Source organism: Phascolarctos cinereus, unplaced genomic scaffold, assembly GCF_003287225.1.
Source record: "Phascolarctos cinereus isolate Bilbo 61053 unplaced genomic scaffold, phaCin_HiC Scaffold_726;HRSCAF=1367, whole genome shotgun sequence".
Lineage (NCBI taxonomy): Eukaryota > Metazoa > Chordata > Mammalia > Diprotodontia > Phascolarctidae > Phascolarctos > Phascolarctos cinereus.
In genome coordinates, this window is record NW_027556098.1 from 224,108,586 (window position 1) to 224,120,845 (window position 12,260).

Below are 12,260 nucleotides of genomic sequence, written 5' to 3' on the forward strand. Positions count from 1 at the left end.
TATCGCTCAAGCTGATTTCCTTAAAGTATCCATTATAATTTAATGCAGTTAGGTGATGACACCAGGTGATCCAAAAGGATAAATCCTAAGGAACACTACAAATTGGTGTATAGCTGAATATGGGATCCTTCCCTAACTGGGTAAAAAGCCAACAACTGAAAATTACTCTGAGACCAACAACTAGATTACTGCCCCCCTCACCACCACCACTACTACCCCTACAAACAAATGGACAGTTGGGAGAATTCATTGCTTGGCTTCATATAAGCATTTTGTGACAAATAGGGAAGTAGGCAAGCTTGTCTCCTGTTTTTCCATTCCCATTTTAGTACCTTCCTTCTCTGGAGACCCAGTGTTCTCACATTGTTTCTTGGCTGCTTGAGGCTTCCCACTGCTGAGAACACAGGGAACCCAAAACACTCAGTCCCTCGGAATATAATTTTAAAAAATTTGATAGGCGTGCTGTTTTCTTGGTGCCCTGTTAAGTGATAAACTCTAAACTAAGCTGTGGATGAAAATAGTTTTTGTAACTCCTCCAAGATAATATTTGCATTTTTAAAAGGGTTTAAAGTTATGAACCAAAAATGAATAATGTAGTTAGGGTGCATGTACGTTCAAATTACTGACATAGTGAGCCTATGTTGTTGAACCATTTTTAGTCATGCCCAACTTTTTGTGAGTGCGTTTGCCCTTGGTTTTCTTGGCAAGGATACTGGCATGGTTTTTCCATATCCTCCTTCAGCCCATTTTACAGATGAGGAACTGAGACAAACAGGGTTAAGTGAGTAATAGCATTATAAATTTAGAATTGAAAGAGACCTTTTTGGTGATCTAATCCAGCTCCATTTTATAAATTAAAAAAAATGATATCAAGAAAGGTTATAAGTGTTATAAAAGGTTATAAATGACTTGCTTAAGGCCACATTGGTAGTGTTTGAACCCAGGTCTTCTCACTTCCAAATCCAACATTCTTGTTTACTTGTGGTTGTTGGTCTCTCCCTCCCCCCCAACTTTGTAAGTTAGTATTCCTGTCAGATACTTAACTTTGAAGGATTTTCACAAACACTAGAGTTATTATAGTTCTTATTGTGGTAGTTATACTTGATGATGGGCAGGCTAATTTAAGGTTCAGAGGAAAAGTGTCCTTTTTAAATTCTCCCCACCCCACCCCCCCTTTTCCTGAGGAAAATTGGGTAGGGGTGGAGTTGATGTACTGGTAGCTTTACTGTCATTTGAAGACTAAAGCTGCCTGTAGCAAGATGGCAATGGCAAACCACTCCAATATCTTTGCCAAGAAAACCCCAAATGGGGTCACAAAGAGTTGGACATGACTCACCTGCAAGAAGCGAGATGGCTGCAGTGTATGAGGGTTGTTTAAGCTGCTGCTTTCTGGAGGCTGGGGTTGGAATCATATTTCTTCTCATTCTTTCTCCCCATCTAGATGAGTAAGGATGAATGAAGAAAATGCAAACAAAAACAATGCCCACTTCTGTGTCTCCTTTCAAGGAGAATAGCTACAAGTATTTATAAATCCCTCAGTTATATTTACAAAGTCATCAGACCTGAAAGAGTGAATGGATTTAAAAAGACACAACCCACTCGATTTCCTGCCTTAGCTGGATCTCCAATAGAGTGACCCCTATTCAAGTGCATCTGATTCCTAAGATGTTGGTTATAATTATTGTTCATACTCCTGATCACATAGACGGTTTCAAGATACTTTATCTTTAAGAACAGTACTATTCTTCATATGATTATCCTTTTGCATATATCTTTATATGAAATATTTTCAATATCTAGCAGTGGTGGTAATGGTACCCATGGGTGTAGTTGAAAATTGTGTGACAGGTAATAAACTAGTTAAGCTGGCAGAAATGCATTTTACTATGTTCAAGATTGACTTAGGGTTTGTCCTAGTTTAAACCTGGGTCTTAATGATCCTCTCTTAATCAAAGATAATGTTAATGTTTATTTTTATCTCTGTGCCACTGAAATATTAGAGGTTTGGTTATCTGGCATATCTTAATCAGTCTATTGAATGGTCTCATCTTCACAGTGGATGGGATTTGGGTGCCTTTATAAAATTATTTATCAAGAGACAACCCTATTCTGCCTGTTTTATAAACAGGAGACCTTTAAAAGTCACTCTCTTTCTGATAGCTAAATGCATGCAAAGTTAGTTTGCTTCTGTTGGTCTTTTTTCAACGGTCTATAGAAATACTGGATTGTTGAAAACTAGACAACTGGACTAAGAATGCCCTTTGTAACATTTTTGCCTTTCCCTCTCTTCCTTCTTCTAACTCCAGCTTGTAGTGCAACAGTGGACGTATTTGTTCCATAGAATGTGACATCCTTGAACCATTTTCTTCTTGGGGTTGAAGGTGGTGATCCAAATGCAGAGGCACAGATGTAATCAAAACCAACAAATCACATGGCTAAGTCACCATGAAATTTGACCCCAGTGCAAGGAGAAATTATTTCCTGTCACTCCCCCAAACACTTGCAGAAGGAGATTTGGGACACTTAATAAAATTTCTGCCCACACACTTAAGAGTTGATTAGCAGGTCAAGCCTTTTAAATTAAATTAAGAAATCCAGATGATAATGCTATGAGAGTCTGGAAAAGTTCCAATGAAATATTATCCACAATACTTTATTTTTCTTAATCTACATTCTGATTTTCATCTGTATTTGACCACCTCTTGCCTAAATCAGTTATCCACATGATTTGTAAGCCATTCTCTGACTAGGTAGCCAAAGCAAACTAAGCTTGTGTGCATATCCCTTATGCCAATTAAATTTAAACTGAAACCATGTATTTAATCCATTGAACTTTGAAATTTTGGTTTTATATTGTAGTAATTTTGGGTTATTTCCCAGTCCACTCCAGCCCACTTGAACCTTATCTTCTAACAAGACAATAGCTAAGCAAAAACAACCTATGTAGTAACTGAGTCTGACAGTAGTGCACCCCCTTCCTTCCCTTTGCTTGGAGGAAGATGGTATGCTTCATTATCTGTTCTTTAGGATCATTACTGCCTTTTCAGTTTTTCAGAGTAGGACTTTACCTTTTGATTGACTCTCAGGTGCTCAGAGGAACTGTATTGGAAAAATAAATTAAGGACAACAACTTATTCTTGTTGCAAACAACAGCAGCAACAACAACAAACTTCGAAGCCTGAAAGGCAGCATTTTAGAGAGGAGGCACTGAATTTGGAGTAAGGGGACCTGGATTTAAGTCCCAGCTCTTGTAAGTATGAGCTTTTTAGGGGGGGAAACATCACTTCCTTTGGCCTCATTCCTCATCTGCAAAATGAGGGGGTAAGAATGGAACAGAAGTTCTTAAGCTTTTCTCTTTGGGCATTTCAAAATGTTTTTAAATGCACAAAATAAAATACACAGGATTGCAAAGAAAACCAATTATATTGAAATACAATATCAAAACATAAAAAAAAAAGTTCAGAGGGCAGCTAGGTGGCGCAGTGGATAGAGCACCGGCGCTGAATTCAGGAGGACCTGAGTTCAAATGTGGACTCAGACACACAATACTTACTAGCTGTGTGACCGTGGGCAAGTCACTTAACCCCACTCCTAGCCAAAAAAGAAAAAAAAAGTTCAGGAAGTTAAGAACCTCTAGGCTAGATGATCTCTAACTTACTTTTCAGCTTTACCATTCTGTGATAAAAGTGGGGATACAAGGTGCTGCTTTTAAATAATTTTTATAAAATTGCCATAGTAATATAGTGGGACTGGTAAGACTTGTTATATTTTACTCGTAGTTTGTCATTCTTGCTAACATGTGGTTTCAAAATATCAAGATAGAAATTAATGTCTTTTTAAGATAGGAAGGAATGTCTCTATTTTAATATGACCTAGTTTTACCATACGTGCATTAAAAATATGGTGAGGCTTACCTCTTGTCCTCTTCATATATGACCTCTTATGGTTTGCATACGGTTTGTCAAGTTTGTATGGATTTGAAGAAAACATTTTTGAGAAAATGCATAGAAATAAGCATTCAGCCACCCTTCCTCTCTAATATACAAAGATAACCTGTTACAGCTTTGAAATGAGCCTATTGTTTGGTGTTACATTCTTCTAGTTAGCTTCAAAGTCTGTCCGGAAGCTGGCCTTTTTGGAGATCCTAGTTTCAGGGACCTTCTTCGCATTTCTTTCAGCATTGCCTGGAGGACAGCTGAATGCATTTTACAAATCCATACATAACAATGAATCTCTCCTCTTGATGGAGCCCAGGCTTAGAAGTCTCTTGTTCTTTTTCCCTTCCTTAAGGCATGGGACCTCTGCTGGGGTGCCATATTAGGGTCTTTTGGTCATTTCCCAATGGCTATGTCCCCACTCATCTGAAATCTCTCATTTTATTCTTTGGGTTAACCAGGCTCATAACTCATTCTATTAGAGCCAGACTCTTCCCAAATTCCAAAGTGAATACAGACTCATCTGATAAGCCCTCTTTTTTAATGTGCTAGTGGGAGAAAGCCATAGAAAGTTCTCTGGGCCCTCTTAGTTTTCTAGGCCATATTGTAGCAAAACAAGGGATTTAGAGACAGTATATTTGGTCTTTATCTTATTATGTTAACATATAAAGTAAGTGAAAACCAACCAAGGACTCATTAAAAGCTTACTTATTAGGAGCTAGGCAGTGTGCTAGGTATTGGGAACACAAAGCCAGAAATGAAATTATCCCTCTTTTGGGAAACATATTCTTTCAGGAGGAATAATATACACTTGTGTCTGTGTGCACACAAAACAAAGTAATTTTTGGGAGGAAGTCAGTAGCAGCTGGAGTTTTTATTGTTGTTCATTTTTTTTTCAGTCACGTATAACTCTTGGAGACCCCATTTGGGGTTTTGTTGGCAAAGATGCTGGAGCAGTTTGCCATTTCCTTCAGCTCACTTTACAGATGAGGAAACTAAGGCAAACAGGGTTAAGTGACTTGCCCAGGGTCACATAGCTAGTAAGTGTCTGAAGCCAGATTTGAACTCAGGAAGATGAGTTTTCCTGACTCCAGCTCCAACATTCTATCCACTGTGCCACCTAGCTGCCCCAGTAGCTGGAAGAGAGCTGTTAATTTGTATTGGCGGAGTTTCTGCACTGACAAAATTATGGGTTCAGGAAAGGTTTAATGTACAAGATGGCACTTGAACTGGGTTTTGAAGAAGGCTAGGGATTCTAATTGGTGAAAGAAAGGAGAGAGTGCATTCTAGGCATGAGGGAAAGTTAGTGCAAAAGCATGGAGAGGTAGTATCACTTATGAGAAACAGCAAGTGGGACAGTATAGCTGGATCCAAGGATTTGGGAAGAGGAGTAATATATAATAAGGTTAGAAAGGTAGGTTGGAGCCAGGACATGAAGGGATTGTCAAACAGGAATTTGTATTTGAGCCTACTGATACCAGGGAACACTGGAGTCAGCATATGATAAGATCAGACTTTATATAGTAAACAGATGATATAGTTATCTGTATACTTTGGAAAAATCACCTTGGTAACTTTGTGGAAAGTGGATTAGAGAGGAGAGAAACTGGAAGCAGGGAAATGAATGAGGAATCCAGGAAGAAGAGAAATTAATGAGCATTCATTACTTTCCTAATATGTGCTAAGTGCCAAATACAATAAATAAAACAATCTCCATTTACAAGGAGTTTACTGTGAGGGTGGTGGCTGTGTTAGTAGTGAGAAGGGAATGGATGTGAGGGGTGTTATAGAAGTAAAATTGTTCAGATTTGGATACAAAGAGGTAAAACAAACAAAAACCCAGGCCTACTACTGGGAACTCATAGTCTAATAGAGGAGACAACATGAAAACAACTATGTAAAAACAAGATATATGCAGAATAAATTGGGGAAGAGGGAAGTCTCAGAGGGGAGGTACTAAGATTAAGGAGAATTGGAAAAGGCTTCTTGTGGAACATGACACTTCAGGTGACTCTTAAAGGACTCCAGGGAAGCTAGGAGGTGGAGATGAGGAAAAGCCTTCCGGGCATGGAGGACAGCCAATGAAAACATTCAGTTGGGAGATGGAGTGTTGTGGGCAAAGAAGAGCAGAGACCAATGCCACTGGATTGCTGAGTATGTGGAGGGGAAATGGGGAGTAAGGGATAAGAAAACTAGGAAGGGACCAAATTATGAAGAAATTTAAAATCCAAATTGAGGATTTTTTTTAGTTGGTCCTACAGGTCATCTAGGGAGGGAGCCACTGGAATTTATTGAGTAGCCAGGGGTGACTTTGGCTGACTTGTGCTTTAGGAAGATCACATTAGATTAGAGAGAGAGTAAGGATGATAGGGAACAATCTATTGGAGAATTGAAATAGAATTAGATTTCTTATGGAGGTAGAGGAGTTTGTCTTGGTAAAGAGAGGGCCATCTCTTCATGTGAAACAAGGATAGAGGAGATAGTAGTAGAAGGCATCTGAGAGATATGAAATATGGAAAAGGGAAGAAGAGGGAGCTCTCTGTAAAAGGCCTTAATTTTTTTCAGCAAAATGTGAGGCAGAGTTCTCAGCTGATATACAGAGAGAAGAGAGCTGTGGGAAGTTTGAAGAGGGATGAAAAACATTGGAAAAGCTGCTGTGGTGTGTGGGATAATGAACCAAGTTAAGGAGAAGTGTAAAAGGATTACCTTGCCACAGTGAGGGCTCAGTTGAGATTATATAATATAAACTCCTTGAAAAAGCCATTGATATTTGGTGCCTCCACTTCCTTTTCTCTCACTTGTTTCTAAACCCTGTCTAGCTTCTGATCTCATCATTCAACTGAAACTATTGTCCAAAGTTACCAATGATCTCTTAATTGATGAATCTAATGACCTTTTCTCATTCTTCATTCTTCTTGACCAATCTATAGTCTTTGAAATTTTTGATCACTCTCTTCTCCTGGTTACTACCTCCACTCTGTGTTTTCAGGACATAGCTCTCTCCTGTTATTCTTTCTACCAACAGCTCCCTATTCTCTTGCTGAATCTTCATCCAGGTAATGCCCTACTAATTCTGAGTGTTCTCCAAGGCTCTTTCCTAGACCCTCTTCTCTTCTTCTATACTATTTCTCTGGAAGATTTCATCAACTTCAATGGATAAGATTATCGTCTCAGTAGAGGTGATTCCCAGATCTTTATGTACAAATCTAGTTTCTTCCAAGCTTCTGTCCTGCATCACCAGTTGCCTTTAGGCCAACAACAGCTGGATCTTAAAGTCAGAATATCTAAAACGGAACTCTATCTTTTCCCCAAAACCCTCCCTGACTTTCCTAATACCATTGAAGACACTACCACTTAGGCTTACAAACATGTTATTTTCAACTCCTCACACTCCAGATATCTGGTCTGTTGTCAAGTGTTGGTGTTCCTACTTTTACAGCTTTCTCATATACCTCCCCTTCAGTTTACTAAGAGCCACTATCATGTTGCAAGCCTTCATCATGTCACTCCTAGATTATTGAAAATAGTCTTCTGATTGGTCTCCCTTACTTTGTCAGTCTCCACTCAAATCCATCCTCTACTCAGCTGCAGTAGTGATTTTCATTTGATTTTTATGTTCAGTTCCAAGTTCTCTCCTTCCCTCACCTACCCATTGAGAAGCCAAGAAATATGATACCCATTATATATATGAAGTCATGCAAAATGTATTTCCACTTTAACCATGTTTTTTAAAAAAAGCAAGGAAAAATAACATACTTCAATCTGTACTCAGACCATCAATTCTCCATCTGGAGGTGGATGACATTTTATATCATGCATCCTTTGGAGTTGTGGTGTATTACTGTATTGATCAGTTACGAAGCTGATTGTCTTTACAATATGCAGTAGTGATTTTACTAAAGCATAGAAAGGACCTTGTCACACCCCACCCCACCATCTCTATCTCTTGTAACTAGTACCTCCAGGATCAAATAGAAATGCTTTGTTTAGCATTTAAAGCCTTTCTAAACCTGGACCCTTCCTACCTTTCCAGTCTTCTTATTCTATGATTCAGCTACACTGGCTTGCTTACCCCACATATGATACTCCATCTCCTTACTTCTTCAGGAGTTGTCCCTCATGCCAGGAATATCTTCCCTCCTCACTTCAGCCTCCTAGCTTCTTGGCCTCCTTCAAGACTCAGGTCAAATTTCACCTTTTTTCTTTAATGGTGCCCCATCCTCCCCACCCTAGGGCATCTATGAGATTACTTTCCTTTTACTAGCTTTCTTCTGTCTATCTGTCATCTATCTTGCATGTACTTGCTGGTTGCTCTGCCTCCACCCCATTAGAATGTGAGTTCCTTGAAAGAGATTAAAGAAAGAGGAAACAGACCCATATATACAACAGTATTTATTGCAGCTCTTTTTGTAGTGACAAAGAACTGGAAAACAAAAGGGCAGCCATCAATTGGGGAAGTTGCTCAGCAAATTACCATATGTAGATTGTAATGATGTACTATTGTGCCATAATAAATGATAAATTGAGGTGATTTCAGAGAAACTTAGGATGAGTCATTTGAACTGATGCATAGTGAAATGAGTAATAATAGAGCAACTTTACAGTAATAGGCACATTATAAAGACCAACAACTTTTAAAGAGCTGAGAACTCTGATTATTGTAATGACCAACCATGATAATAGAGAACTGAAGCTGAGATACCTCTTGTCAGAGATAATGGACTGCAGATGCAGAATGAGACATACATTTTTAGACATGACCTATATAGGAACTTATTTTACTTCACTATGTATATTTGTCAAAATATTTTTTCTTTTTCTTTTTTTTTACCCCATGGATGGGGAGAAGGGAAGGATGGGAAGAGATGAGAGGGAGAGAAAATAAATGCTTCTTAATTGAAAAATGTGGAATAAAATTAATAAAAAGAATGTGAGTTCCTTGGGAGCAAGCACCTGTTTGCCTCTCTTTGTAATTATAGAACTCAGTGCATGCCTGGCACATAGTAGGCATTTACATATATGTTGACTGGGATGATGTGAATATGTGTAAATGTGTGTGTCTGTTTAGAGAAAGGTGAAGCACAATGCAGTTCTTCAAAAAATACTGTTCTAAGAATGTTACCTACTTTGGGCCTAGGTGTAGGAATGAGAGAGCATAGGATTTTGAGCAGAAGGGTGCCTTAGAGGACAACTGATCAGTCCCCTCATTTTGCAGATAAGAAAGCTGAGAATCAGCAAGATTGGTGCTTGGTCAAGCTTACACAGGTCGTAAAATAGAACCAAAATTTGAATCTAGGTCCTTTTGTCACCTGCTTACTGTGTGATCTTGGCTAAGTTGCTTTGACTCAATTTCACCATCTATAAAATATGGATGAAACAGGAATAAAGAGTTGGCTAAAAAACATTTTTCATTTCTTTTTTTTTTAATGTAGCATTACAGAATTGTAGTAGCCTAATGCCTCATTTGCGTTATTTTCAGTCTCTGGCCTTTCTCTGTGAGTTAAATCCTTTTAGGTCATTATTCTTGTGCCAACTCCATCTGGCTTTCATTTTCAGCTGCCCTGGGTTTTCACTGGTGGATAGTTTTTTAATGTCCAAACTCAAATGGGCCTCCTTTTTTATAATAAGTCTACTGGGTGTTAAGAAATCAGCAGGTTTGGACACTAGCCAAAGGCCAGGGACTGCCAACCTTTTCCAAATCTTTTGATTTATCCTAAATTTTATGATATATCAATAGAAAAATCTGTATTTTAAACATCCTTAATCTAAGTGAAACACCACTAATGTGTACCCTGGTGTTGCATGTTGTCAGTATTTGGGGGAAAGAGCTCTAGAATATGCTTATGTCTAAAAACTTTCCTCTGTACCAGATTATTTTATTAAAATCTTCAAGAGGCCAGTGTCTGCTGCAACATTTAGGGTGCTATTCAGAAAATAATCTTTCCATGCTTTCCAAGTTCTAGAATCCTTGCTAATGGGGTGTCAGCCTTAGCAATGTTTCTGTGCTAGTAGAATTTCACTATTATAATGTCTCCAAAATATTTACTCCTCTTCAGCATTCAAGATCTCAACTTCATCCCCATGTAAAACCCACAATCTCCACCTCTTTGTCTCTCTCACCTCTCTTCTAACTCCTTCCCTTTTTGCCTCCTCCCTTCCTCTCCTCCCCCATCACACAGACAGGACAAAGTTCTGATCATATCCCTCTTCCATTCAAAAACCTTCACTGACTCTTTTATTTCTTACATGATAAAATATAAACCTATTAGCCTGGTATAATTTAGAAGCCATATAATCTGGTTAGAGTTTTGCCTGAGATAAAATAGCTATTCTATAGTGTAAAGAGGCAGCTAGATCATGCAGTGGAGAGAGTGCTGGGTCTGGAGTAAGGAAGAATTAGGTTCAAATATGACCTCAGACATTTTAACTAGCTATGTGACCCTGTCTGCCTTGGTGTCTTCAACTGTAAAATGGGGATCATAATAACACCTACCTTTTGAGAATCAAATAATATTTATAAAGCACTTAGCACAGTATCTGACACATAGTTAATAAATACTTGTTTCCTTTCCCAAAGAGATACATTATATTACTTATGGAAAGTAGTACATAATAACTTCATTTGAAAAAAACTATTTAACAAAACTTAAAACTGTCCTGCCAGTCTCAACTTGGTTCCTCTATCCAAAGTGCACTAACAGTTACAAGTTGCCATAAATATTCAGATTCTCACAGCCAGAAAAAAATGCTTCCCTCAGGCCTCTCTTCAAATTGTTTTTCTCTCTCTCATATGAACTTATTTTATTTTTTTATAATGCTGATTAGTATGCCTGTCTTACCTTTTCCACTGAACTGAACTTCTCAGTGTCATAGATGATTTTTATTCATGTATTTATTACCTTGGGCCAGGCACTGTGCTAAGCCCCGGGCATATTTAAAAAAAAAAAAGGCAAAAAACCAATCATAGTTTTCAAGGAGGTCATAGTCTAAGGAGGGAAACAACTTGAAAACAACTGTGTCCAAATTGGATACATACAAGGGGGAAAATGGAGATAATTAACAAAGGGAAGATACTAGCATTAAGGAGGAGCAGGAAAGGCTTCTTGTAGAAGATGGGACTTTAACTGGGATTTGAGGAAGCCACAAGGCAGAGATGGCAAGAGAATTCCAGGCATGAGGAAAACCAAGAGAAAATGCCTGGAGTTAGGAGGAATGTCTTATGCAAAATTCTTAATATTTATTTAATTGGATTTTAAAAATAATATTTCCCTAAAAGTTAATGCAAGATGTGAGCAAAAGGAAGGTAGATTTTCATCTCTTCTGTCAATTGGAGTTTTGTTGTTTTTGTTTTTGTTTTGGGGTTTTGTTTGGTTTTTTGTATTTATGATAGTCTTTATGCAGAGGTGTGCTGCTTAATATTTAACAACTGTCTCTTTGGGAGGAAATATACATAAGACACTTAAGATTAAACTGCGCTATTAACACTTTCTCCATCATTTTTTAAGTCTATAAAATCAACAGAATAAAAAATTAAGGCCTAATTTGTAGTTGTCCAGTTTTCAAGCTATAAAGTTTGTTTACATGGAAAATTTAAAAATCAGCCAGAGCTGGTTAGAGCTGGCTCCAGACCTCTCCTGGCTTTAACCCTCCCTTCTCATGAGCTGTCTCTAGCAACTTTGACAGAATCTATCTCTAGTTTTACTGTCTAGATGGCCCAGAACACATCATTTGGCTTTCTTCCTTCCCAGGGTTGCTCCCTCATGTGTGGTGGTCACTATATATGTTCTATAAACATCTACTGCAGCAATCAGGAATTCATCATATTCATCTTGACAGGTGGTAATAGACCTATTTGACCTAAGCCTGTTTGCTGGTAATAAGCTTCTGAAAAGCTCAAACCCACTTTTAAAAAATGCTTATCTAGATAGTGTTTACATCTGCTAAAAACAGCAATTCTAATTTTTCATTCTTTTGAATTTGTTTTACAGTGTCTTGATTTCTCATAAAGTCACTAACTTCCAATTGCTCTATTCTAATTTTTAAGGAAGTATTTTCTTCAGTAAGCTTTTGGACTTCCTTTTCCATTTGGCCAATTTTGCTTTTTAAGGCATTCTTCTCCTCATTGGCTTTTTGGACTTCTTTGCCATTTGGGTTAGGTTATTTTTGTTGTTGTTGTTGTTGTTAGGCAATTGGGTGGTTAAGTGACTTGCCCAGGGTCACACAGCCAGCAAGTGTCAAGTTTTTGGTCTGGCCGGATTTGAACTCAGGTCCTCCTGACTTCAGCTGCCCCTAGGCTATTTTTTAAGGTGTAAAAACAGCAGTTCT

At 38.2% G+C, this 12,260-nt stretch overlaps 1 protein-coding gene across 3 annotated transcripts in view; it reads left to right on the plus strand.

Moving 5' to 3' along the window:
• Positions 1 to 12,260, plus strand: part of GALNT3 (polypeptide N-acetylgalactosaminyltransferase 3) — a 61,220-nt gene that overhangs the window by 13,188 nt on the left and 35,772 nt on the right. Inside the window, exon 2 of one of the 3 annotated variants that reach the window (XM_020990874.2) lies at positions 3,087 to 3,250. The exons of the other annotated variants lie outside the window; for them this stretch is intronic. The gene's annotated coding sequence lies outside the window, so the exon portion shown is untranslated. The remainder of the gene's footprint in view (positions 1 to 3,086; positions 3,251 to 12,260) is intronic. 3 annotated transcript variants of the gene reach the window in all.